Source organism: Schistocerca americana, chromosome 2, assembly GCF_021461395.2.
Source record: "Schistocerca americana isolate TAMUIC-IGC-003095 chromosome 2, iqSchAmer2.1, whole genome shotgun sequence".
NCBI classification, from domain to species: domain Eukaryota; kingdom Metazoa; phylum Arthropoda; class Insecta; order Orthoptera; family Acrididae; genus Schistocerca; species Schistocerca americana.
The window spans coordinates 810746446-810771040 of record NC_060120.1 but is presented as its reverse complement, the minus strand read 5'-3'; positions in this window follow the sequence as shown (position 1 = coordinate 810771040).

Genomic DNA, 24595 nt, shown 5'->3' with positions numbered 1-24595 from the left:
GGAGACCTGGCAGTGAACAAAAGCACAGCGAGCCGCTGAGCGTAGCGTCTGTCATCGTCGCAACAAGGTCGCGCAAACTTTCCCATCTCCCGCCTGCCAGCCGGCCGCACACAGCTCTGACTCCTGCAGTAGTGGAACATGCAGACATTTCAATTCGAGGAGAGGAACAGATCACAGTCAAACACCTCGCTGCTCAACTGGACGCCTATGTTGGTACTGCTGACACACTCGTCAACCAGTTGTGGTTCTCAAAGATGTGTGCCCGCTGGGTTCATCAGCACCTAACAGAAGACCATAAAGAGCAACGAAGGATCATCTGTGCGGAACTGCCTCCGCTTTAAGAGCCTGTGACAATTTCTTGTGTAATATCATCATATGAGACAATTTACCACATAAATTAATAATTGATGGTACTGATCCCCCATGGTACACGAAACGGGTCAGGTCGCTGCTGCAGAAGCAACAAAAAAAGCATATCAAATTTAAAAGAACGCAAAAATCCCCAAGATTGACAAAGCTTTGCAGAAGTTCGAAAGATAGGGCTTACCTCAATGCGAGATGCTTGGCAGTAATTCCCACAACGAAACTCTGTCTCAGACTCTGGCCGAAAACCCAAAGAGATTCTGGTCATACATAAAGCACGCCAGTGGCAAGACGCGGTCAATACCTTCACTGCGCGATAACAACGGTGAAGTCACTGATGACAGTGCCATTAAAGCAGAGTTATTAAACACGGTTTTCCCAAAACTTCTTCACCAAAGAACACAAAGTAAATATCCCTGAATTCCAATCAAGAACAACTGCCACGATGAGAAACATAGAAGTAGATATCCTCGATGTAGCAAAGCAGCTTAAATCAATAAAGGCAAGGCCTCCGGCTTAGACTGTATACCAGTCAGATTGCTTTAAGAATATGCTGATACAATAGCTCCATATTTAGCAATTATATACAACCGCTCACTAACAGAAAGTTCAGTACCTAAAGACTGGAAAACTGCACACCAATATCCAAAAAGGGAAAAAGGTGTAATCGGCTAAATTACAGGCCCATATCACTAACGTCGATTTGCAATAGGATTTTGTAATATATACTGTGTTCGAACATTGTGAATTACCTGGAAGAAAACGATTTATTGAGACGCAGTCAGCACGGATTCAGAAAATATCGTTCTTCCGAAACACAACTAGCTCTTTATACTCATGAAGTAATGAGTGATATCGATAAGGGATGTCAAATTGATTCCATATTTTTAGATTTCTAGGAGGTTCTCGATACCGTTCCTCACAAGCGTCTTCTAACCAAACTGTGTGCCTATAGAGTATCGAATCACTTATGCGACTGGATTCGTGATTTCCTGTCAGGAACGTCACAATTCGTAGTAATAGACGGAAAGTCATCGGGTAAAACAGAAGTAATATCCGGCGTTCCCCAAGGAAGTATTGTAGGCCCTATATTGTTCCTGATCTATATTAACGACATAGGAGACAATCTGATTAGCCATCTTAGATTGTATCCAGAATATGCTGTCATTTAACTCTTGTAAAGTAATCAAATGACCAAAAAGAATTGCAAAATGATTTGAATACGGCGTCTGCATGGTGCGAAAAAACCCTGAAGAAAGAAAAGTGTGATGTTCTTCACGTGAGTACTAAAAGAAATCCGCTAAATTTCGATTACACGCTTAGTCACACAAACCTGAATGCTGTAAATTCAACTAAATACTTAGGGATCACAATTACAAATAACCGAAATTGGAACGCTTACATATATAATATTGTGGGTAGAGCAAACCAAATACTGCGATTCATTGGCAGAACACTTAGAAGGTGCAACAGGTCTACTAAAGAGATCTGCTTACACCACGCTTGTGCGCCCTATTCTGGAGTACTGCTGTGCAGTGTGGGATCCGCATCAGATGGGACTGATGGATGACATCGAAAAAGTCCGAAGATGGGCAGCTCGTTTTGTATTATCGCGAAATAGGGGAGATTGTGCCACAGACATGATAGATGAATTGGAGTGGCAAACACCAAAAGAAAGGCGTTTTACGTTGCGACGAGATCTTCTCATGAAATTTCCATCACCAGTTTTCTCCTCCAACTGTGAAAACTTTCTGCTGGCGCCTACCTACATACGGAGAAATGATCATCACGATGAAGTAGGAGAAATCAGGGCTCGCACCGAAAAAATTAAGTGCTCGTTTTTCCCGTGCGCCGCTCGAGAGTGGAACGGTAGAGAGACAGCTTGAACGTGGTTCATTGAACCCTCAGCCAGGCACTTTATTGTGAATAGCAGAATAATCACGTAGATGTAGCTCAACACTTGGAACAGGAAACAACACGGTAATCAAAAATGGTTCAAATGGCTCTGAGCACTATGGGACTTAACTTCTGATGTCATCAGTCCCCTAGAGCTTAGAACTACTTAAACCTAACTAACCTAAGGACATCACACACATCCATGCCCGAGGAGCGCGGTTCCGGACTGCAGCGCCTAGAACCGCGTGGCCACAGCGGTCGGCTAACACGGTAATCCAGCGAATGGTGCCACACTCCGAAGAAAAGGTTCAAAACCGGAACATTCAGCCGATAAAGTCATGGCGAAGGTCTTCTGGAACTCTGAAGCAATTATTCTGATTTCCTCCTTCTTGTTGCAACAGTCATTTCGAAAATGTATTGTGATACCCTATAGAACTTGAAAAGATTACTTCAGCGTGTTCATCGCCACGAAAATGCGTCTCCATCGCAATGCAAGGGCTGACACAAGTCTCCGCACCCGAGAGGAGCCCACAAAACTTCTCTGGACTGTTCCTCTTCACCCACGCTACAGCCTGGATTTCGCACATTCAGACTTCCATATCTTTGGCATAATGAAGGAAGCATTACGTGGAAGATGGCAATGGTGTTTACGTAGCAAGACTTTGGCTACGACGTCGATTAGTAGAGGGGTACGATAAGAGCGCGTGCCCTCCCAGTAAAGTAGCATTACTAATTGAACGCCCTCGTACAAGAATGGTGTTGTGCATGAAGGAGATGTCTGCTACTGGAATTCCGCGTATGTAAATTTTTACCTCCCACATTCGTTTCGCTAAATGACCACAACGAGAAAATGAGATAAAGTAGAGCTCATACGAATTTGACCGAAATAGTTCTTCCAGTGTGCCATTCGCTGCTGGTAATGAGATGGGCATAAAAGATAGTGGTTGCAGACGTAACCTGCGTCACCGTAAGGTGACTTATTCTAAATCTACAATTATATTCCGTGAGTCAGCTGTTTCAAAAACTGCGTCATGATGTCAGACGAAATGCTATGGTATGAAATATTTTGAGAGAAAAAGCCAAGTAGTGTATATGACGTAACAGTACGCTAGAGGGCTACAAACTGCCTTTTCTGGTAGCCGTGTTCTGAGCATGTACAAAGGACTACAGAGGATCTATGCTTCGTATATTATTGCTTACCTGCGGTGACCGTGAAACGAAAGCTCAGTTACATAGTTAACGCCAGTGCACGTCATACGACCTAGTAATGGAGTTTCAGAAGGCCTTACCTTCGTGAATGTAATTACTCGATTCGTCAAACTGCCACACATGCTCTTCCACAATTATGTGTTTGTGAAAAATTTATGGTGAAGGAAGCGAGCCGAGTTACAAAAGTGGCAGTTGACAATGAATTGTGACATTAGCGCAGTAATAGGTTGATACATTACTGATAGCTGTTGATCTCTGAGTCTGCATAGACCTGTCACAGTAACTCCAACTCTAATAAGGCTGTTCAGTATTTTATTTAACAAGTGAATAATAACGAGTTTGAACTTTCACCCACATGTATCGGACATTATTCGTCCTTTATTCAACAGTCCGATCAAGTTGCGTGCATTTTTGTTTTGGTTTTGTTTAACTCTCTTGCAATGGCACGTATCTGAATTGAAATAACTGTTGATCTCAGTTTTAAAATAATAACTCGCAGCCAATTGCATAATAATAAGTTTTACCATCAGAAGAATCAACGTGTCATATTTCAGATCTTCTCTGCCTCGTGATGACTGGGTGTTGTGTGATGTCCTTAGGTTAGTAAGGTTTAAGTAGTTCTAAGTTCTAGGGGACTGATGACCATAGATGTTAAGTCCCATAGTGCTCGGAACCATATTTCAGATCAATCAAAAATATGAATATTAACAATGTAGTGCAAGTTTTCAGTACTATCATCACAAAAAAGGTATGAAATAACGTGAAAATTGAGGAATTGTTTCCTGCTTGACTGTCTGAGGCCTGACTCATGCACTAAGATTTACGGCCAGCAGCGTTAATGACAGATATTTCATTGCTTTCCAATAATACCACATCACGAAGTTAACATTTCATGGACGAAACGCAGATGCGCTGCCACTCTTTCTATGAGTAGCATCCTTATCTGGAGTCATGACAAATGGTCACGTTATGACAATATTACACTGTTGCCATTTAGGTCAGTGAAGAGTTTGCGGTACTAGGTGTTGATAGTTAAGTGTGGATAGCAGTATTTATACATCCTAGTATCTATTTTATAGATGGCAGCGAGACGGTTGATGTCGGAAACATGAGAAACGGCGTCGTAAACTCAGAGTCGATGGAGTGTAGTAACAGCCGGAGCTGCAGCATTGACCACACGTTCGGAAGCAACTGTGACTGCGCCTTCACTAAAGCCCAGTAGACGAGTACCGAGATGATTCTTTCAACACATTAGTTGCCGATACGTTCATGAGGCTATTTTCTTCTGTCGTTGCAACTACAAATATGCGTGTTTTTTTTCACCAGACGCGTTTCGCTTTGAGGTAAAACATCATCAGTGGACAGTAATTAAGTCATATGCATTTTGATTTTCTTTTAGATCCAAAAACAGTTCGTCAAGACTAGGTTGATTTGTACTAACGGTGATTTTTCGACTCATTTCCCGCTTACATCAGGAAATACCATCTGCTAGCACATCGCTGTGTTAAACACTGACAATTTTGATCTAATTTTTAGATGTACTGCTGCTCTCTGCATTTCTTGTGTTTTCCACAACACACTTTTATGCACAACACTGTATTCTGTATCTTTTGCATTTCAGGTATGTGTTGTGGTTTGTGTTTTGTAGTGTTGCCAACATAACGTTTCTACTACTTTCTCTTTGACCTACAACATTTATTTTTAATTATGTTGTTGTATGTGTGTAACGCTATTTAATTATGTTTCTGTGTATTTATGTACCGTGTAAGAGTAGAAAAGGAACAGCGATGGAGGGATTTCTTTTTAATTATTTTTTTTAAGGGGAGGGGAAAACATGATGAGTGGTCATAAGTATGTAGCAGTGTGATGGAGTGTGAGTTAGAGGAGAAGGTGAGGGGCGAGAAGTGAAATGAAACTGTGAGTGGTGGGAGGGGGCTTGTGAGAGAGTAGGAGGGGGTGAAGGTTGGAAAAGGCTCTTTTGTTTTTCATGTAATTGCATCAATTATTCTATACAGAGTCTGGTTTAGAATTTTTATCCGATCATTGAGCAACTGTTTACTTTGTGTTAATGCTTTTTGTATGTGGAAATTTTCTTGGAAAGGGAGGAGGTGTCTCTCTTTACTGATTTTTATGACATTCATATCGTTTTCAATATTGGTTCAGTCTATGGAGTTCTTCTCTTAGATGATTCGCAAATGTTGAATTGCCAGAGGGCCTCTGCGTCACGCCTTTGCAAGAAAAGAATGATAAAATACCGTACCAGTTCAGGAACAACATTATGTAGTTAATGCAGTATATTATATAAACAGAGAAGGAACAAAAAAAATACTAGAGTTATTCGCACAACGTACGAAAACGAAGTCAATATGTGAGACACTCTATACTAGGTGAAACTATCAACAAATTATATATAACAGAGGCGTGCGTTCCGGTATTACAACACAACCACGTTTTCTGTCCGTTTCCCACAGGCGCTAGCAATGGCGTGTTCTCGTCCAGTCGCTTTTTTCCTTCACCATAGATTTGGCGCATTACTGCACCCCTCCACTGTACTTCCAGCGTCGTAGAGTAGCACGGAACTTTAAGTTCCACCGCCACTCCATCAAATTGCTATGCTCGGCTGTTCTTCAGCCGGTACTTTGAGTCTCATCTCACTTATCCACCGAGACAATTGGACCGGATCTGAACCGGTGACGCTATGTAATACACTACTGTCCATTAAAATTACTACACCACGAAGATAACGTGCCACAGACGCGAAATTTAACCGACAGGAAAAAGATGCTGTGATATGCAAATGATTAGCTTTTCAGAGTATTCACACATGGTTGGCACCGGTGGTGACACCTACAACGTGCTGACATGAGGAAAGTTTCCAACCGATTTCTCATACACAAACAGCAGCTGACCGGCGTTGTCTGGTGAAACGTTGTTATGATGCCTCGTGTAAGGAGGAGAAATGCGTACCATCACGTTTTCGACTTTTATAAAGGTCGGATTGTAGCCTATCGCGATTGCGGTTTACCCTATCGCGACATTGCTGCTCGCGTTGGTCGATATCCAATGACTGTTAGCAGAATATGGAATCGGTGGCTTCAGGAAGGTAATGCGGAACGCCGTGCTGGACCCTAACGGCCTCGTATCACTAGCAGTCGAGATGACAGGCATCTTATCCGCATGGCTGTAACGGATCGTGCAGCCACGTCTCGGTCCCTGAGTCAACAGATGGGGATGTTTTCAAAATAACAACCATCTGCACGAACAGTTCGACTGCGTTTTCAGCAGCATGGACTATCAGCTCGGAGACCATGGCTGCATCACATACAGGACCGCCTGCGAAGGTGTACTCAACGACGACCCTGGGTGCACGAATGGAAAAACGTCATTTTTTCGGATGAATCCAGGTTCTGTTTACAGCATCATGATGGTCGCATCTTTGTTTTGCTACATCGTGGTGAACACAAATTGGAAGCGTGTATTCGTCATCACCATACTGGCGTATCACCCGGCGTGATGGTATGGGGTACCATTCGTTACACGTCTCGGTCACCTCTTGTTCGCATTGACGGCACTTTGAACAGTAGACGTTACATTTCAGACGTGTTACGACCCGTGGCTCTACCGTTCATTCGATCCCTGCGAAACCCTACATTTCAGCAGGATAATTCACGACCGGATGTTGCAGTTCGTGTACAGGCCTTTCTCGATATAGAAAATGTTCAACTGCTGCCCTGGCCAGCACATTCTCCAGATCGCTCACCAATTGAAAACGTCTGGTCAATGGTGGCCGAGCAGCTGGCTCGTCACAACACGTCAGTCACTACTCTTGATGAACTGTGGTATCGTTTTGAAGCTGCATGGGCAACTGTACCTGTACACGCCATCCAAGCTCTGTTTGACTCAATGCCTAGGCGTATCAAGGCCGTTATTACGGCCAGAGGTGGTTGTTCTGGGTATTGATTTCTCAGGATCTATGCACCCAAATTGCATGAAAATGTAATCATATGTCAGTTCTAGTATAATATATCTGTCCAATGAATATCCGTTTATCATCTGCATTTCTTCTTGGTGTAGCAATTTTAATGGCCAGTAGTGTAGTACACTGCCACAAAAAAGTTCAGTTATTAAAGTAAAAGATTGTCAAACAAATCAAAGAAGGCATTGGCACGAAGTCGTTTTGCCAGTTAAGCAGTTATGTTAGTTCTTTCTTTTTCGCTTTATAAATTTCAAGTTTCTCTAACAAATTAAGAGCAAGGCCTTTTCCACTCTGTGGAGAATACGCATGCATTTCTCATTGCACCTTATAGAATAACCAGTTTCAAGTAAATGCTGCCCCAAAGCAGTCTTTTTCCGTGGCTGTGAATGTTCTTTAAACCTTAAGTTAAAAGAGCAACCCGTTTGGCCGATGTACTATTTGTCACAGTTACTGCAGTCAATACTGTATAGTCCACAGCTATCAGATTTGTCATATTTCCCTTTTAGTTTCTGTTTCATTCGCAGTTTTAGGGTGTTGTTAACCTGAAAGCCACAACTGACATCAGAAATCAGATTTTTTAAAAACATTTTTCTGTTAAATTTCATGGGAATGGTTTTCATTCTGTATTTACCTGCTCTATTTTGTGTTTGAGTGTGTGTGTGTGCCTGATGTTTGTCATACGTTTATTTAGCCTACTGCAGGGGCGCGCGAGTCATTTACAGGGAAGCCGTTAGCTACCCAAGTCTGCTATAAAATGCTGAGCTCATTACGTACTTCGCTTTCGTCCAAAGGTAGACGAAGGAGTCGGCGAACCATGGAGGTGAAGAAGGCCTATTTATATAGGTCTTTATTGACGGACGAACGAGAATCTCGCATACACTTGTTAAAGCAACTGAACGTAAATTTGAAGATAATGAATAGTTCTTTTACACTTCAATGAAGTACGCGTTGTACTGAAATGTGCTAATAATTTAAGATTTGTATTGATGCCGATGAAACGGAGCTGATTCCCATAATATGTATATAATAAAACAACACATAAGGCAAAGCTGAGCTATTCTGGGCTATTATTTGTGGTTGAATGAATTTCTTATAGGAAACGAACGTTTCATTCCCATTAACAGCAAAAAAAACGCAACGGCGGACTGCAGCTTCTGTGAAGGTACGAGTGGCAACCTAGCTCGCTACTGTCAGTTGACAAAGACTACATTTCACAGCTAAGGTGGAGATGCTTTTACAAGATGAATATGATGAATGGCTCAATACTGGACAAGACATTCTTTAAGCTGTGGATGAATTTTCCTATCTGGGACCTTGAATATATGAAGATAGAATGTGAGTGAAATACATAATAACAAGGACTGCAAAATACAAATGATCTTGTCTTAAGAGAAACTACAACTAACACCCAAAAACATTAATCATCAACCACCGAAAAATATTAATGAATTCAATTAGGAGCACAATAAGCCGGAAAAGTAAATTTTGTAGTTTCGAAATCGATTATCAATAAAACAGCTGAATTGATTATCCAGTAACAGTACAATGGTGGGAAAAATTTAAGACCACTCAAAAAAAGCAAGTTTTTTTGATTTCAAAATCACTTTATTATGATGCATTGAAAAATGCTAAATACTAATTCAAAATTATTTTTAATATTTAGTAGATTAAGCTCGGGTCTTCTAAGAAGTCGTAACCCTGTTGCCATTGACCAAATGAGTTTCCTGCACTTTTATTTAGCAACTTCTTCCCGCAGTATGGGCTGTCAATCTCAAATCAAAAATGTTCAAATGTGTGTGAAATCCTATGAGACTTAACTGCTAAGGTCATCAGTCCCTAAGCTTACACACTACTTAACCTAAATTATCGTAAGGACAAACACACATACCCATGCCCGAGGGAGGACTCGAACCTCCGCCGGGACCAGCCACACAGTCCATGACTGCAGCGCCATAGACCGCTCGGCTAATCCCAAGCGGCCCAATCTCAAATCATTCACGTTTTTGCGTTCGTGTTTTTCCAGTCGGCAGCCTATAGTGACACACTGGTTTGCAATTGGACTGACGTCAGGGGTACGTGGTGCCATCCTGTGAGCTCAGTGTCTTGAGACCGTCCTTTGTCACTGCAGATCTATGAAATGGCGCATTATCTTGATGTAAAATGAAGCTTTGACCTAGAAATCGTTCCGCAGATAGCACCAAAACCTTCTCCAAGACTTCACAATATCTCTCACTGTTCCTTACACCATTTACCACCCTGCAACATCCCTGGCCCTTGAGATGTTATTCATCCCCAATGATGACAGCTCAACCACCATGCCGCACCAGCAGGAAGTTACACAAGACAGAAGAAATTTCTCTCTCATTGTCCTAGCAACTCGCTCTTGGCGCCGAAGGAAAATTTCAGAGTGGCATTTATCAGAAAACAGGACTCATTATCAAGACTCTAAAATCCATCATAATCTCTCTTTACAAAATCCCAACCATGTTTTCTTGTGAACATCTTCGGTAATGGTTTGTATACTGTATAGAAGGATTTTAGACCAGCCTCGTGTAACCTGTTACTAACAGTGGCATTACTATTGGATGATGTCAATTCTGCCAGTATGTCAGGAGCACTGTAGCAGTTTACAAACTGTTGCAACTTAAGAACACATCTAGGTGTTGTCTTTCTTGGACGGCCTGATCGAACGTTATCAGATTCGATTGCGTACTCCTTGTATCGTGGTATTGCTTCATGAACACAACAAATTGTTGACACTCCCAATCTCCTAGCGATTTATTGTTTTCTTTGCCTTCATGATGCCATTTTACTTTTTCATGAAACATATTTTCTCCCCATTTTCACTTAAATACAGACTGCAACAGTCTAAAATAAAGCAGACATGTCATGTAAAATAGAAGCCGTGTGTTTCACAACACTTTCAGAAGGTATGAAACATCTAACTGAGTCTCTGTTGCCAATATAAAGTAAAGTCAGGATATTCAAAAGACGGTAGAAAAAGAAAATAAAAATCAAAAATAAGCAATTCTGAGACCCAAAATATTCCAAACAGTGGAGGGAAACTAATTTTGTAACTTTTGTAACGCACAGTAGCAAAAACCTCGTAATGATGTACTTTTGCGTCGAGACTCACATTTCTATGACGAACTTTTTTGAGCTAGACCCTGGTTCCCTTAAAAGCGGGATGATTAATCGTAAATTCTGCAAACTGAAAAAAATTTGCGAGTTGAAACCATTTGAATCAGTCAATTGTTCTTTTTTCGAAAAAACAAGTTTCGCCAAATGACAGAATAAAACAAATTTGGTACTACGGAAGTGAATTAGAGCTACGTTCAAGGGCAGCATTGAAGTAAGTAATGTTAGGTGTTGGTGTCAAATTTTTCCCAGCACTACAGGGTGAGTCACTAACTATTGCCACCTAGAATAACTCCGAAAGTATGATAGGAGCTGAAAAGTTTGTGGGGAAAGGGTTGCATGGGACAACGCGGGCCATAATATGACGTTGGTTTTTTTTTGCTAGGTGGGGTCGCGTAAGACATATGAAGGTCAACTTTGATTTTTTAAATGAAATGCTATTGTTTGGAACTTATTTTATGATAGTGGCTATCGAGACGAATTCAGTGATGTGTAACACTAAGGTCTTTGAAGGTCACAAAGGTGGCATGAACATACATTTACAGGTGTTCGAAGTGATGACCATTGGTATCAATTCAGTGCTGCAATCTTCTTATCGTTGGTTGAGTGGTATTTCTTATGACATTGGTGCTTATCGAAGCACATGCTCTGACAATTGGAACGTTTTTATGAACAATGTCTTTTGCGAATCCCCTCAATACAAAATCCAGAAGCGTTAAGTCTGGCGAACGAGCCGGCCACAACACATCATTGGATTCGTCTCGATAGCCGCTGTCAGAAAATAAGTACCAAACTATAGCGTCCGATTTAAAAAAAAACAAAACTGATCTTCATATCTCTTATGCGACCCACCTAGCAACAAAAAACCAACGTCATATTATGGACCCGTTGTCCCATGCAACATTTGTCCGACAACTTTTTAGCTACTATCATACTTTCGGAGTTATCCTAGGTGGCAATAGTTAGTGACTCACCCTTTATATATTAATGACACACAGTTGGATGCCCTATTGTGTCATCGATGAGGAAGAACCACACACGAGAAAGTTCATGAAAGTCATTGATCCACCTGAAGATGAGGGAGTAAGTACTCGCAGCTTGTAAGAGGAAGTGGGGTAAGGCAAGGTAGTAGGGTGAAACCGGACACCGTGTTTCTGATGTAACTATTCATGCCGTCTGGCGGAGAGACACAGGATTACGCACCAGTAGTCGAGAAGAAGGTGCGACCATATTGGCGTGTTTTTGCTGTTCAGTTCACTGCGTCTGGGAAGGTAAGTTTATTTTAGAGTATTAAACGAGTAGTGTTCTTTTGTTTATAAATTGAATTGTTTCAAAGTTATTACACTTACAAAAACTCTATGTGGCCAAGAATATTACATGATTAGTAAGTATTTAACCACTAACAAATGATATGGATTTAGCTGAACAATAGCGTGCTTTTGTTTGGTTATTACAAACCCTGGATCACAGGTTGGACCGGCAACGCTGAGTGGGTGCAAGTCCAGGCAGTAGCATGTCAGCTCTTCGATAATGATTCTATGGATGGGAACGATAAAAACAATTCATACTTCAGGTGCTTGTATCGCGATGACGTATTTTCAATCTCAGAAGGTGAGGGTTGGATTCAATGTGAAAAATGTCTTTGTTGGGCCCTCAAAAGCTGCATTGTAGTTAACGACTGGGATTGTTACTTTTAAATGTGATTTTTGTGGATGGTATCGTTAATTAAACTATATTTCGATGAACAATCCTACTGTTCTTCCACTGAATTTATTAAGTGTACCTGCTCTTACCCCACTAAGTGGGGTAAGACGGGTGATTTTGCTTTTTCTGTAAAAGAACGTCTCATTAAAGAAGTACTTAAGCTATGAATTTTCGTGACTCATATATAGTTGAGCTCCAAAGCAACTTTGAGCATTAGCTGCCCGATCGTAAGGCACTTTCTCCAACTGAACATAAATAAAAGTGTGACTGGCATAGATAAACTGTCTCAATTTGGTTTTTACAAGGAAGAGCCCTAGTTCATCACTGAGTCCTCCTACAGCGGCATCACGGTTACCTAGTACGAGGATCAGAAGCCGGTAAGGCTGCTGGATCGGCCACGGGCGTAATCGCGGCCGCCCCCTGTGGGACGCGCGGCGGCGAGCATTGTCGCGCGCGCGGCGGTGGTGAAAGGCAGGAGGCGAGCAGGTGTCTTCCCCCGCTCTCCGGCGAGCGGCGCGCACCCCCTGAAAAATGCGCCCGCCTTCTTCTGCCGGCCGGCGAACAAAGGCCCGTACTGCTTATCGATGCATAGATTGCAGTAACCGCCACTAGGCTAATGGCCGCGCCGCTCGGTGCGTGGTTTTAGTGGCCGCTTCACAATGCACATATGATACACCTGGTTCCACATCAATGCGCTTAACGGCGTTTAATTGGCTCTTTGCAGCCGGGCCTCGCCTCGCGCTGCCTTGGCCAGCCGCGCCGCAAAACACCGCCTCCGCCTGCGCCTCTCTCTTCTCTCCTCGCCTGCTACAGCCCAGCCACGTCCGCCTGCCACCTTGCGGCTGCCTCCCCAGCGTTCGTAAAATACCGCTCGCAGCAGCTGATGCACTCTCAATTGTAGCTCCGACACTCTTCTTTCCAGTCGAGTGATATTTTCCAATTAATCGCAGCCAGGCTTATAAATTCAATATTTCCTGAGTCGGAGGCCGGAAGGGTTACATATATAGGTAAAACGTAATCGCTGAACTTTTGTCTTGCTGCAGTGTCTGACACATGTAATTAGAAAATAGCTGCAACAAAATGAGAAAATCACTTCAATAAATGATTTCTTTATCTGCCAGACATCGGAATATAGCTGTTTGCTACTCAACGGAGCCCGTATCATGGGGCAAGGGGGATCTCGATTCGTTCCCTCCTCTCAGCAAAAGGAAGAAATGTAGTGTAGTGAGGTGTTTTCCTTACAATAAAATGAATTAAAAGTTGGTGTTACGCAGGTTTTAAATAGAGTCGGAACTAGAACTTGGTTAGGGCTACTTACAAGGTGCTATTCGTCTTTCAATATATTAAAAATAAAATACTCCATACCCAAGGCCCTCCTACCCCTCCTCCCCCTAAAAACTAACGTATGGGCACCCTTGTTGCTTCTGGTTACGAAACATTATGTATCCTGAGCTGTGGCTCTGAGCACTATGGGACTAATCTTCTGAGGTCATCAGTACCCTAGAACTTAGAACTACTTAAACCTAACTAACCTAAGGACATCACACACATCCATGCCCGAGGCAGGATTCGAACCTGCGACCGTAGCGGTCTCGCGGTTCCAGACTGTAGCCCCTAGAACCGCACGGCCACTTGGCTCTGAGCACTATGAGACTTAACATCTTAGGTCATGAGTCCCCTAGAACTTAGAAATACTTAAACCTAACTAACCTAATGACATCACACACATCCATGCCCGAGGCAGGATTCGAACCTGCGACCGTAGCAGTCCCGCGGTTCCGGACTGCAGCGCCTAGAACCGCACGACCACCGCGGCCGGCCGCACGGCCACTCCGGCCGGCTATCCTGAGCTCTGTAGTAGAACATGACCTTTGCTTATTCCCATTTAACTGAACTTTATTTCTGGGCTCTGTAATTTATTGGCTATTCGGGGACAAAGTGAGTGTCTTGGGCCATAAATCAAGCTTTATCAATACTCAGATTCCATTTAGGCAACGGAAACGTATCAGATTGAATTTAAGGAACTACCGACAAGCATGTGGAGCGACGCCGACTCTAATCTTGGGGCCAGAAGCACTAAGTTTCTCCGGTGAGGATGCATAGCGCAAACAGCCAGATTGATGTGGTCCCACATATTCTTCATTTGGTTTAAGTCCGGGAGGGGGTTCGTAGTCTTGGTGCTCTTCGGAGTATGAACATGTACTGCGAACTGTTTCGCATTGTCCTACTGGAAGGCGCCATCATGCCAAGAAAACAAATTGTATTTTGATATGGTCTCCAAGGATAGGAGCGTACTTTTGTCGATCCGCAGTGCCTTCCAGAATGAAGAGATAATCCAGGAAATGCCACGAAAACATTCCCCAGACTATAACGCCGCCTCCTCGGGCCTGAGTCTTCCAACGATGGTTGGAGAGTGTTTGCTTTGGCACGCTTCATGCCTGTGGAGCATAAAACGTGATTCACCTTTTTTTTAAAAGGCCACTTGTCACAACTAAGTGGATGCCCAGTTGCCATATTGGTGTGCAAATTCCAGCCTTGGTCGCCGATGAACAGCAATCAGCAAGGATGCACGAACCAGGCACCTGCTGCGGAGGCCCATATGCTGAACGGCCATTGAGGAGACACTGTTGGTAGCAAAAAAATGGTTCAAATGGCTCTGAGCACTATGGGACTCAACTGCTGAGGTCATTAGTCCCCTAGAACCTAGAACTAGTTAAACCTAACTAACCTAAGGACATCACAAACATCCATGCCCGAGGCAGGATTCGAACCTGCGACCGTAGCGTTCTTGCGGTTCCAGACTGCAGCGCCTTAAACCGCACGGCCACTTCGGCCGGCACACTGTTGGTAGCCACTGGCTCCATACGTGCGGTCAGTTGCTCTACAGTTGCACATCTATTCATCCACACACATCTTCCCAGCTGTTGTTCAACCATCATCTACGGTCCGTTGTGTACTGCAGCTACCTCAGCGCCGGTTTTAGGTAGCGCCCTTTTTCCCACGCACGGTACACTTTAACCATGGCGGCAAGCAGACAGTCTACAGACGTAGCCGTTCCTGAAAGGCTCGCACCCTTGGCCCGATAGCCAATGATCATGCACTGTTAGACGTCACATATATCGCTCAATTTCCACATTACGACAACGACTGCACTGTTTTCCGCGTCCCTCCAACACACTTTGTATTCTCCTCACTGGTAGTCTGGCCACCTGCCGAATGTTCACGATTATTGCACACTGACGTCGAACACAAGTGATGGTCTCATTAATGTTGTGTGTACCTTAATGACAGCTGATTTGATTAGGAAGTGACATGCTTTACGAAGCAGAAGACCTAGAATTGTCTTAAGACCTAGCGAATTAAATTTATTCTCAATTCCAACAAAAAAATCAACATAAATTAATCAGTACTCTGCATCAGATAAATATCTGCCAACAACGTTAACCATAAACATACAGTTACGCTGAATATACTCATATGTATTTCAAATAGAGGCTTGTATCACTGCAACGTAAAAGTGTGTACACAATAGCTTCATGAAGGTAACGAACGAGTGCTAGAAGCTTCGTTGGCCGAGAGCTGCTTAGTGCGTACGAGCGGAAGTCAACGAAGCTGTTGTCCTTGGTTGGAGTTCGGACTGCCACCGGTAACGTCAAGACATTTTCGGTGTCCAAATTTGGGTATCGGGTGGAATGGGACAGTACTATTTTCGATCTCCGTTGAATGGGTGTGTAATAATTGTGTTTCAAAATACTTTAAGCTGGCACAAGAATCACCAGTGGCAAACCCCTGTCAGCTCATTGTCAAACAATTATGAGAAGATCCATATTCCAGCTCAGACTCGAGGTCAGACATCAATTTCATCCCACCACTCTACTCCCTAGGAAAGTCGTCCACTATCATGGTTTCTTCTGTTTCTTTTCCTGACGATCAGCTTCTTGCAGTAAAACGAACGCTCCACATACGACGACTGCAAAATCTTCTCCCTCCCTCACAATATCCGTCGGTGAATTTGTCATTCAAATTTTGCTTTATAACAATAAAATACGAGCAAATGTTCCTGACGATGACGGTGGTGGAAAGCTAGAGGTTCCACCTGAAGTGACCCGGCAAGAGGCCCGAGAGTGTTTCATACAAAAGTGCCGTCACGAAAGACTTCATTCTCAAAATACGAGCAACTTTGAAACTGTGAATCAGTTTGAGAGAATCCCTTGGCCCCATCCCCTTGGTTTGGTGGCGTTGAGAGGTTGAGTGCCACTGCGCTGGAGACCACCGTTCAGTCTAATCCACTGCCTAACTTTTGGGGCCTAGTGTATACCTGTCCTAATGTAAGGGTGGCGAGCAAAACACTTGAATCCATTAAGAAAATGAATAAACAGGGAATTACACACTCGGTTTTGAAAGTTTTTATCCGCAGACTCTCAAACCAGATCAGGATTTAGCAAGAGAAAAGTTACCACATCACAGTATCTACCGAAACTACTTCAGACTGAAGAGAGAAGAAAGTCATCACAGTGAACAGGTATGAAAACCACTAAATTTCGTTAAATTGAGAAAATTAAAAAAATAAAATCAAATCCCACTGCATATATAGTTACTCATTCTGCGTCAAAGAAACACAGAAATCGACCACGGAAAGCTATGGCACGCTGCAGCATGTGGCTAGACAGAAATAATCCTGTAACAAATCACAAAAAGCATAAAATCGGAAATTGAGAAAACGGACAAAATTTAGCTACACATATAAGTAGTTGTTCTATATAAGAGAAAGAGAACAGTCTAATGCCGAATACTAAACCACACTGTGACTAGAACAGCATGTGGGATTACTGGAAATAATCTCCTAATACAATCGCTAAAACAAATTAAATAAGAAATCGAAAACAGACAAAATTTAACTACATGAATAGATGTTTATCTTATGAATAAAATGTAGCACAATGGTGAATATGAATAGTCGCTTCTACATAACCTAGACTAGGTGTGGTAGAACACGGACGAACACGCGAATAACAAAAAAAAACTGTTGTGGCTTGGCAAGACAGCCAAGCCACTATGAGGAAGCCGAAAGGCACGCGTTTATGCTCACGCAGGCTGGCGTGAGGTCTGGAACAGGACAAGGTAATTAATATAGCCAATAACGTACGTAGCTGCTGGAATAGTTAACTTTAATCCATAATTGGTGAACATCGCTCTTGACGGTACATGTTTTACAGGATCAATAGTGACTGGTAACGGCGCCTTGCTAGGTCGTAGCAAATGACGTAGCTGAAGGCTATGCTAACTATCGTCTCGGCAAATGAGAGCGTAATTTGTCAGTGAACCATCGCTAGCAAAGTCGGCTGTACAACTGGGGCGAGTGCTAGGAAGTCTCTCTAGACCTGCCGTGTGGCGGCGCTCGGTCTGCAATCACTGATAGTGGCGACGCGCGGGTCCGACGTATACTAACGGACCGCGGCCGATTTAAAGGCTACCACCTAGCAAGTGTGGTGTCTGGCGGTGACACCACAAAAACAAATCTTTATACATAAAAGAAAACACAAAACAACGAGAAAAGAATGCGAACCCCGGATCCACAGAAAATATCAGCATCCACCACCATACAATACGTAGGTAGAATACCAACTAGTCTTGAAAGAATAATACAAAAATCCGTCTCAGAAAGACAAATAAAGTTAAAATACAAGTACGACATTAATTACTGAACAAAGAGAGAAACTACATACACTCAAGAGTTTGCTAGGATTTATGTTATATCTGATACGAAATACAGAGGCCAAACGGGTAGAACATTCAGTATACACTCTAGGACGAAAAATGGAAGGTAAATCGTAGATGTGGTATTGATACGCAGATAATCAAATCATTATCATTTCAGAAAAACTGAATAATTTATTCAAGCGAAACAGCTTCACAAACAGAAAGTAAATAAAGCGGTGATCCATCTCTGGCCAGTTCTTCAGCTTGGCACTGACAGAGTTGTTAGATGCTCCCCTGAGGGATTCTGTACCAGATTCTGTCCAATTGGTGTCTTAGAGCTTCAAAATCTCGAGCTGTTGGGAAGGCTCTGCTCGTAACACTCCAAAAGTCTTAAATTTTGGAGAGATCCGGCGATCTCCGGCCAAGATAGGATGGCTTGCCATGAAGGGGAACAAAATGAGGCATTGGCTATTGTCAACTTTCTGCTGTACTATAATACTGTAAGAATGCTGCGAAAGGCAGCCAAAGCCGGCCGAAGTGGCCGTGCGGTTAAAGGCGCTGCAGTCTGGAACCGCAAGACCGCTACGGTCGCAGGTTCGAATCCTGGCTCGGGCATGGATGTTTGTGATGTCCTTAGGTTAGTTAGGTTTAACTAGTTCTAAGTTCTAGGGGACTAATGACCTCAGCAGTTGAGTACCATAGTGCTCAGAGCCATTTGAACCATTTGAAAGGCAGCCAAAGGGGTCATGGTACCGACTGCACGGCAGTACGTCTACGATATTCTATGCTCTGGTCTTTAGCACTTCATGACAACCCACCCTGGGCTTACATTTCCTCAAGGTAATGCACGCCCGCACACGGCATCTCTCCTGCTTGTCCACGTACTTGCCAAGGCCTACTTTGGCCAGCAAAGTCGACGGATCTTTCCCCAGATGTGTAAGTTTGGAGCACTGTGGGTAGACTCTCAAACCAGCTCGGGATTTTGAGGCTCTGACGCTCCAGTTGCTCACAATTTGGGAAGATATCCCTCAGGAGGACATTCAACAAACCTGTCAGCCAATGCTATGCTGAATAACTTCTTTTAAAATTTTTATAAATTTAATTTGTTTTGATGAGCACATGAGATTACTCTAACGATTGTAACTATAAAATACCTCCTTATTTTGCTTTTGACGGTTTACTTGCAATTATGTATCCAGACATATGCTTTGTATTGAAAGGACCTCTCCCGTATAAAGCTTAGACCCATTGACAAAATGTAATGTTTATCTGAGTACAAAGCTTATAGAGGAAAATCACCGGTGATGAAAAGATGTAGCCTACTTTTGTGCAACGTAATAATAGTGGTCATGAATAGATATTTAACTGACTTCCACAGACATATTGTGCTGGCTGGTGTCACATACCTTAACATTCACTACGTTTGAGTACATCTGCCTCTAGCTATATTTCGTGCAGTAGGCATGTCTGCTCTATCTGTTAGCCTATCCTTTACCTAAACATCTGAATATTTATAGACACAAACATTCACCACGTATAACTTTTTAGAAACGTTAAGCAAAAATGTATGTAATTGCATTCAAAGCATTATTAAGCCACCATAACGCAAACAACTTACACTCTTGTAACACGTGGTACAAAGAGTCAATATACGTGAAATAGCTGAACAAAGGACACTATATTGATACCTTAAAATATTGAAGGAACAGCATTAAACGAGGATGCGACGCGTTCATATGCGCTAATATTTGGATGAATTAGTGGAAACACGGTAGTTATCCGTCTCACAACGTCACAAACGTAACATCTCAACAAAGAAACCACTTGCTACAGTTCTGATATTATTGTGAACATCGCCATGGCAACCTTTATAATACGAACCAGAAAATACGCACAAATTTAGAGCACGGTGTATGCGAGTGAACGATAGACTTCGGCTTCAGTTGTACTCAAACTCTATTTAAACATGATGCAGCTGCCCATACCAAGTCTCAGCTCCCAAATAGACTCTAATCTGACCATTCTTACGCAACGTTCGCTAAGAAGCATGTGGAGTGCTCATTTTTCATTGGTCGCCGCAGTCGCCTCTGGAAAATACTTACTTGAGGCTCCTACTGGCCATGTCATACAAGTCAGGCTCTCGTGTGTAGATACCTTAGTACAGAAAACATCTTCGCAGAGTGTCTGCTATTTAAGAACACGCGGAAAAATTCAGAAATGAAATATGTGAGTGTGACAGACAGATTTCATAACATTTCTGTTACATTTTAGAGTAGACCTGGAATGTCTTTTGCAGAAAAATAGCAGAAGACCTTCCAAACTGAGCGCTTAGCACCTACAAAGAAAAATAAGCAAAATATGAATAATAGTAATGTAAGATAAATTACTTAACTGCCCACAATTCTGGCACACAGCAATTTCTGAAAACATAATGGTATTTTTCGTGGACATAAAATAAACTAATCAAAAATAAGTAATATTAATGACTGAATAAGCCACAGTTCAGGCACTCAAAAGCTGCAGGATAATAGCATAGCACTGGCTATAAACATAAATACAGTAATCCAGAAGTAATAATGCAACAATTGAATAGTCCACAATACGTGCACCTGAAGTTACAGAAACGGAGACGTGGCTCGTAGAGATGTAAACACTAAGATGAGTAAGGCCATGATGTTGGCACAGAAGAAGTTACGACCAAGGCACAGAAAAATAAAATTTTGTGTAGTAACATCACAATATCGTACTTGTTAAGGCAGTAAGAAATACATAGTGGGGTAACTGTTAAAATTAGTAAAGTGTTAACAAGATGATACCACCTTAAAGACAAAAAAGTGCAAAAATAAATTAAACTTGGTGAAGCCTAGACATTGACATATGATAATACACTAAGAAAGGCATCAAAGAAAGGATAAAATGAGAAAAATTTTGGATACTATGAGCTATCACAATGTTTTGTTCTAACTGAGGCTAACTTAGAAAAAGCTGTAAATTGTAAGCTCCGCATTTAACATCTGACGATGCCACTATGGCTGCAGAATATTAGGACTTTGTTTTTATGAAAAAGATCTGATGATGGTCATTAAAGACCGAAACCGGTAATCTGTTAAACAAAAAGATTGTGACCATAGACGTACATTAAAGGAAACGTATTGTAAGTTAATTTTTCGAATAAGTACATCATTTAGCGAAGCCTGTTTAGTGACAGGAGGTCAACTAATTTTTGTCACATGATTTGTTTAATTGTCTGGCTGAGGCAATGAGAGAAGACTGGGGATTTGGTGGGATTAATGGAATGATTTGCATCTCTGGCTGTAACAGAGGTTTTCAGAGGCCCTTACAGCAGGATTGCTATAAGTACGTTGCACTTCAATGAATAATATAGATAATATTTGAGGTTAGAGTGAGTCACAGCTATTATTCCAGTCCTAAATGACGCCCTACTAGGCAATGTAATCACGGCTGCTTTGGATTGACCGCTTTGATCAGCCCTCTATGATAGTCCACTCAACCTTTTTACTGGTAGCACCTCACCCTGGCAGAAAAATGTCTCCATTTCTGTCCGAAGTGTTCTCCTGAGTTGTGATATGTGTGAAGTACTCCTGAAGGAGGAATGCCCTCTATCTAGATAGGATAAATTATCAGCTGAGTATGGGCCAGTCTTCTGTGCGTTCTCACATCTCAATATGAAAACATGCACACACACAAATAGCACAGAAATGACAAAAGCACTTCAGAAAGGAAAACAATAAGTAATCCTTCATGGATGGGATACGTTCCGCCTGAACATGGTGAGACTGATTATCAAATCTCTAATGACATGAAGTTGCTTCAGCATATCTTTTACAGTGAAACAGGCTCGTCACATAATATGATTGTGGAATGGAGGGACGGGTTTTGTGACAGAGTTGATTCTGCTGAAACAAACTCCTTTTACTCAGTTTTTCAACTTCAAGTCCTACAAGCAACTCAGCCTCTTGTACTTTCAGCCAAATCTCTGCCCTGAGCTACAGCTCGTTGCCCGTCCCAACATGTTGTCTTCATAGCCAGCGTTTCATGTGAGCAAAGATGAAACTCAGGGGGAACCAATTACGGCCTGTATTGTGGGTGATCCCACCGAAAACACTGCAGCAGCATCTTCATTGCCCCTACAGAGTGCGGCCGAGAATATTGTCATGAAGAGGGAAAAACATGGCATATGGGTTACGAGACGTCGGGCGAAATCTCTCACCGGTCCCTCATACCTGGTGGCAGACCCTGCTTGCCTGGGGATCTTTACATGTTCAATGTGCGCTCAGAAAAAAATGTTCAGATGTGTGTGAATTTCTAAGGCACCAAACTTCTGAGGTCATCCGTCCCTAGACTTAAACACAACTTAAACTAACTTATGCTAAGAACTTATGCTAAGAACTACACACACACCCATGCCCGAGGAAGGCCTCGGAACTCCGGCGAGAGGGGCCGCGCAATCCGTGACATGGCGCCTGAGACCGTGCGGCCACTAAATGCGGCTGTGCGCTCAGCACTGAAACAAACGACATGACACGATCGACTCGCGTAATAGGGACACTGCCCAGCACATATGTGCAAAGTTTCATCGGATTTTCACTGCGGTTTCCATTTTGCGCTTGATCGGACCTTACTCGTGTATTGCGAATCTGCAAACACGTCCCTATAGTACAATGTCTGTAATAACAAATTAGTCCCACTTACTAGGAGCTTATATAAATAACAGACTCACCGTATGTCTTTGATAAACGTTATCTTGTTGTAGATCATGAGCTGCACTTCGGAATTATATATTTGCCAGTCTAATATTAAAAAACACTGCTGATTATCAGTGATATACAGTGCATTTGTAGGTCAAATGACGTGACTGACAGATATAAAAGTCTTTATGATGGACAACAATCAAATGTATATCTGCGGTACGCAAGTCGTCCTCTGTACATGTTACGACTGTGAAACGGTAAAAAGCTACCAAGTAAAGTCATCAGAAGATCAAAACAAATTGCAAAATGGTTTAGACATCGCTATGGCGCGAAGAGCGGTAACTGACAAAAAGGAGAAAGTGTTACGTATGGAATCAAGTACGCCATCTCACCTTGGCGTTCGCGTAATTAGCTGTTGGGTGGGAGGGCCAGGTCAGAAGAAGTATGCAAAAATTATACTTTAAACACCATTCACAATTAACTGAGGAGATTAAATAAACATTTATTTAAAAAAATAATTTACGCATTGCTGTTGATGATATTAACCATTTACCAAAGAATTTGGACACGATTCTTGAAACAGCCGCCTTCGGCAAGAAGAATTAATTTGGAATTGGCTGGTAATAAAATTACATAAATCTTGACTGTACCCTTTAAAAAAATTTAGGACAAGAATTTTTTTGATAACCGCCTTCGGCAACGAACGGCTGGTGTACGCGAGTCGCCGTAACAGAATCACCCAACACATACCCTGGGGCACGGACAGAAAAGCAGTTAAATCAACCACTACATCATATTACATGATTACATTTCCACACATAAACAGAGCCACAATGATATTTGTTCTTTTCCTACTCTTTAAGCCAAATTTAACACATCTTAAAAAATTAAATGATGGTACAATAGGAAGAATAGTTAAAGGGCTATCAACCGTGCAAACCTTGCAATATTCAATACCTTTAAGATAATTCTCTTGTTTCAGCAGCACTAATCATAAAAAAGCACTCCGTGTTCAGGCCACAAGAGGCCCATCGGGACCATCCGACCGCCGTGTCATCCTCAGTTAAGGATGCAGATTGGAGGGCATGTGGTCAGCACACTGCTCTCCTGGTCGTTATGATGGTTTTTTGTGACCGCAGCCGCTACTATTCGGTCGAGTAGCTCCTCAATTGGCATCACGAGGCTAGTGCACCCCGGAAAAAATGGCAACAGTGCATGGCGGCACGGATGGTCACCCATCCAAGTGCCGGCCACGCCCGACAGCGCATAACTCCGGTGATGTGACTGGAACCGGTGATTTAACAGCGGCAAGGCCGTTCCCACTAATCATAGGACATATTACAAATAGTTAAAAATGTTTACTTGGCAGCAAATACCTGATTGAGGTTATGTATTATTTTTTATTAAAAAAATTAGTTTCAAAAACAAGATAGAATCTTTAATAACTTGGTTAACGCAGATAATATTGAAGAAAACGAATGCATGACAGGCCTTGAGCGACAGCGGCCGTACGTGAACGAAACCACTTTAACGAGAACCGTGTTCAACCCCAGTACAAGGCGCTATTACGACTCCACAACGTGACCACTCTGCACAGCATTTTTACAGCTTAAGAGGTGCAAGACCTTTCGTAACAAGAAAGGAGTTATAATTAATTTGCCCATTACGAGAAACTACACTACTGGCTATTAAAATTGCTACACCACGCAGATGACGTTCTACACATGCTGTGATATGCAAATGACTAGCTTTTCAGAGCATTTACACAAGGCTGGCGCCGGTGGCGACACCTACAGCGTGCTACTATGAGGAAAGTTTCCAACCGATTTGTCATACACAAATAACAGTTGACCGGAGTGGCCTGGTCAAGCGTTGTTGTGACGCCTCGTGTAAGGAG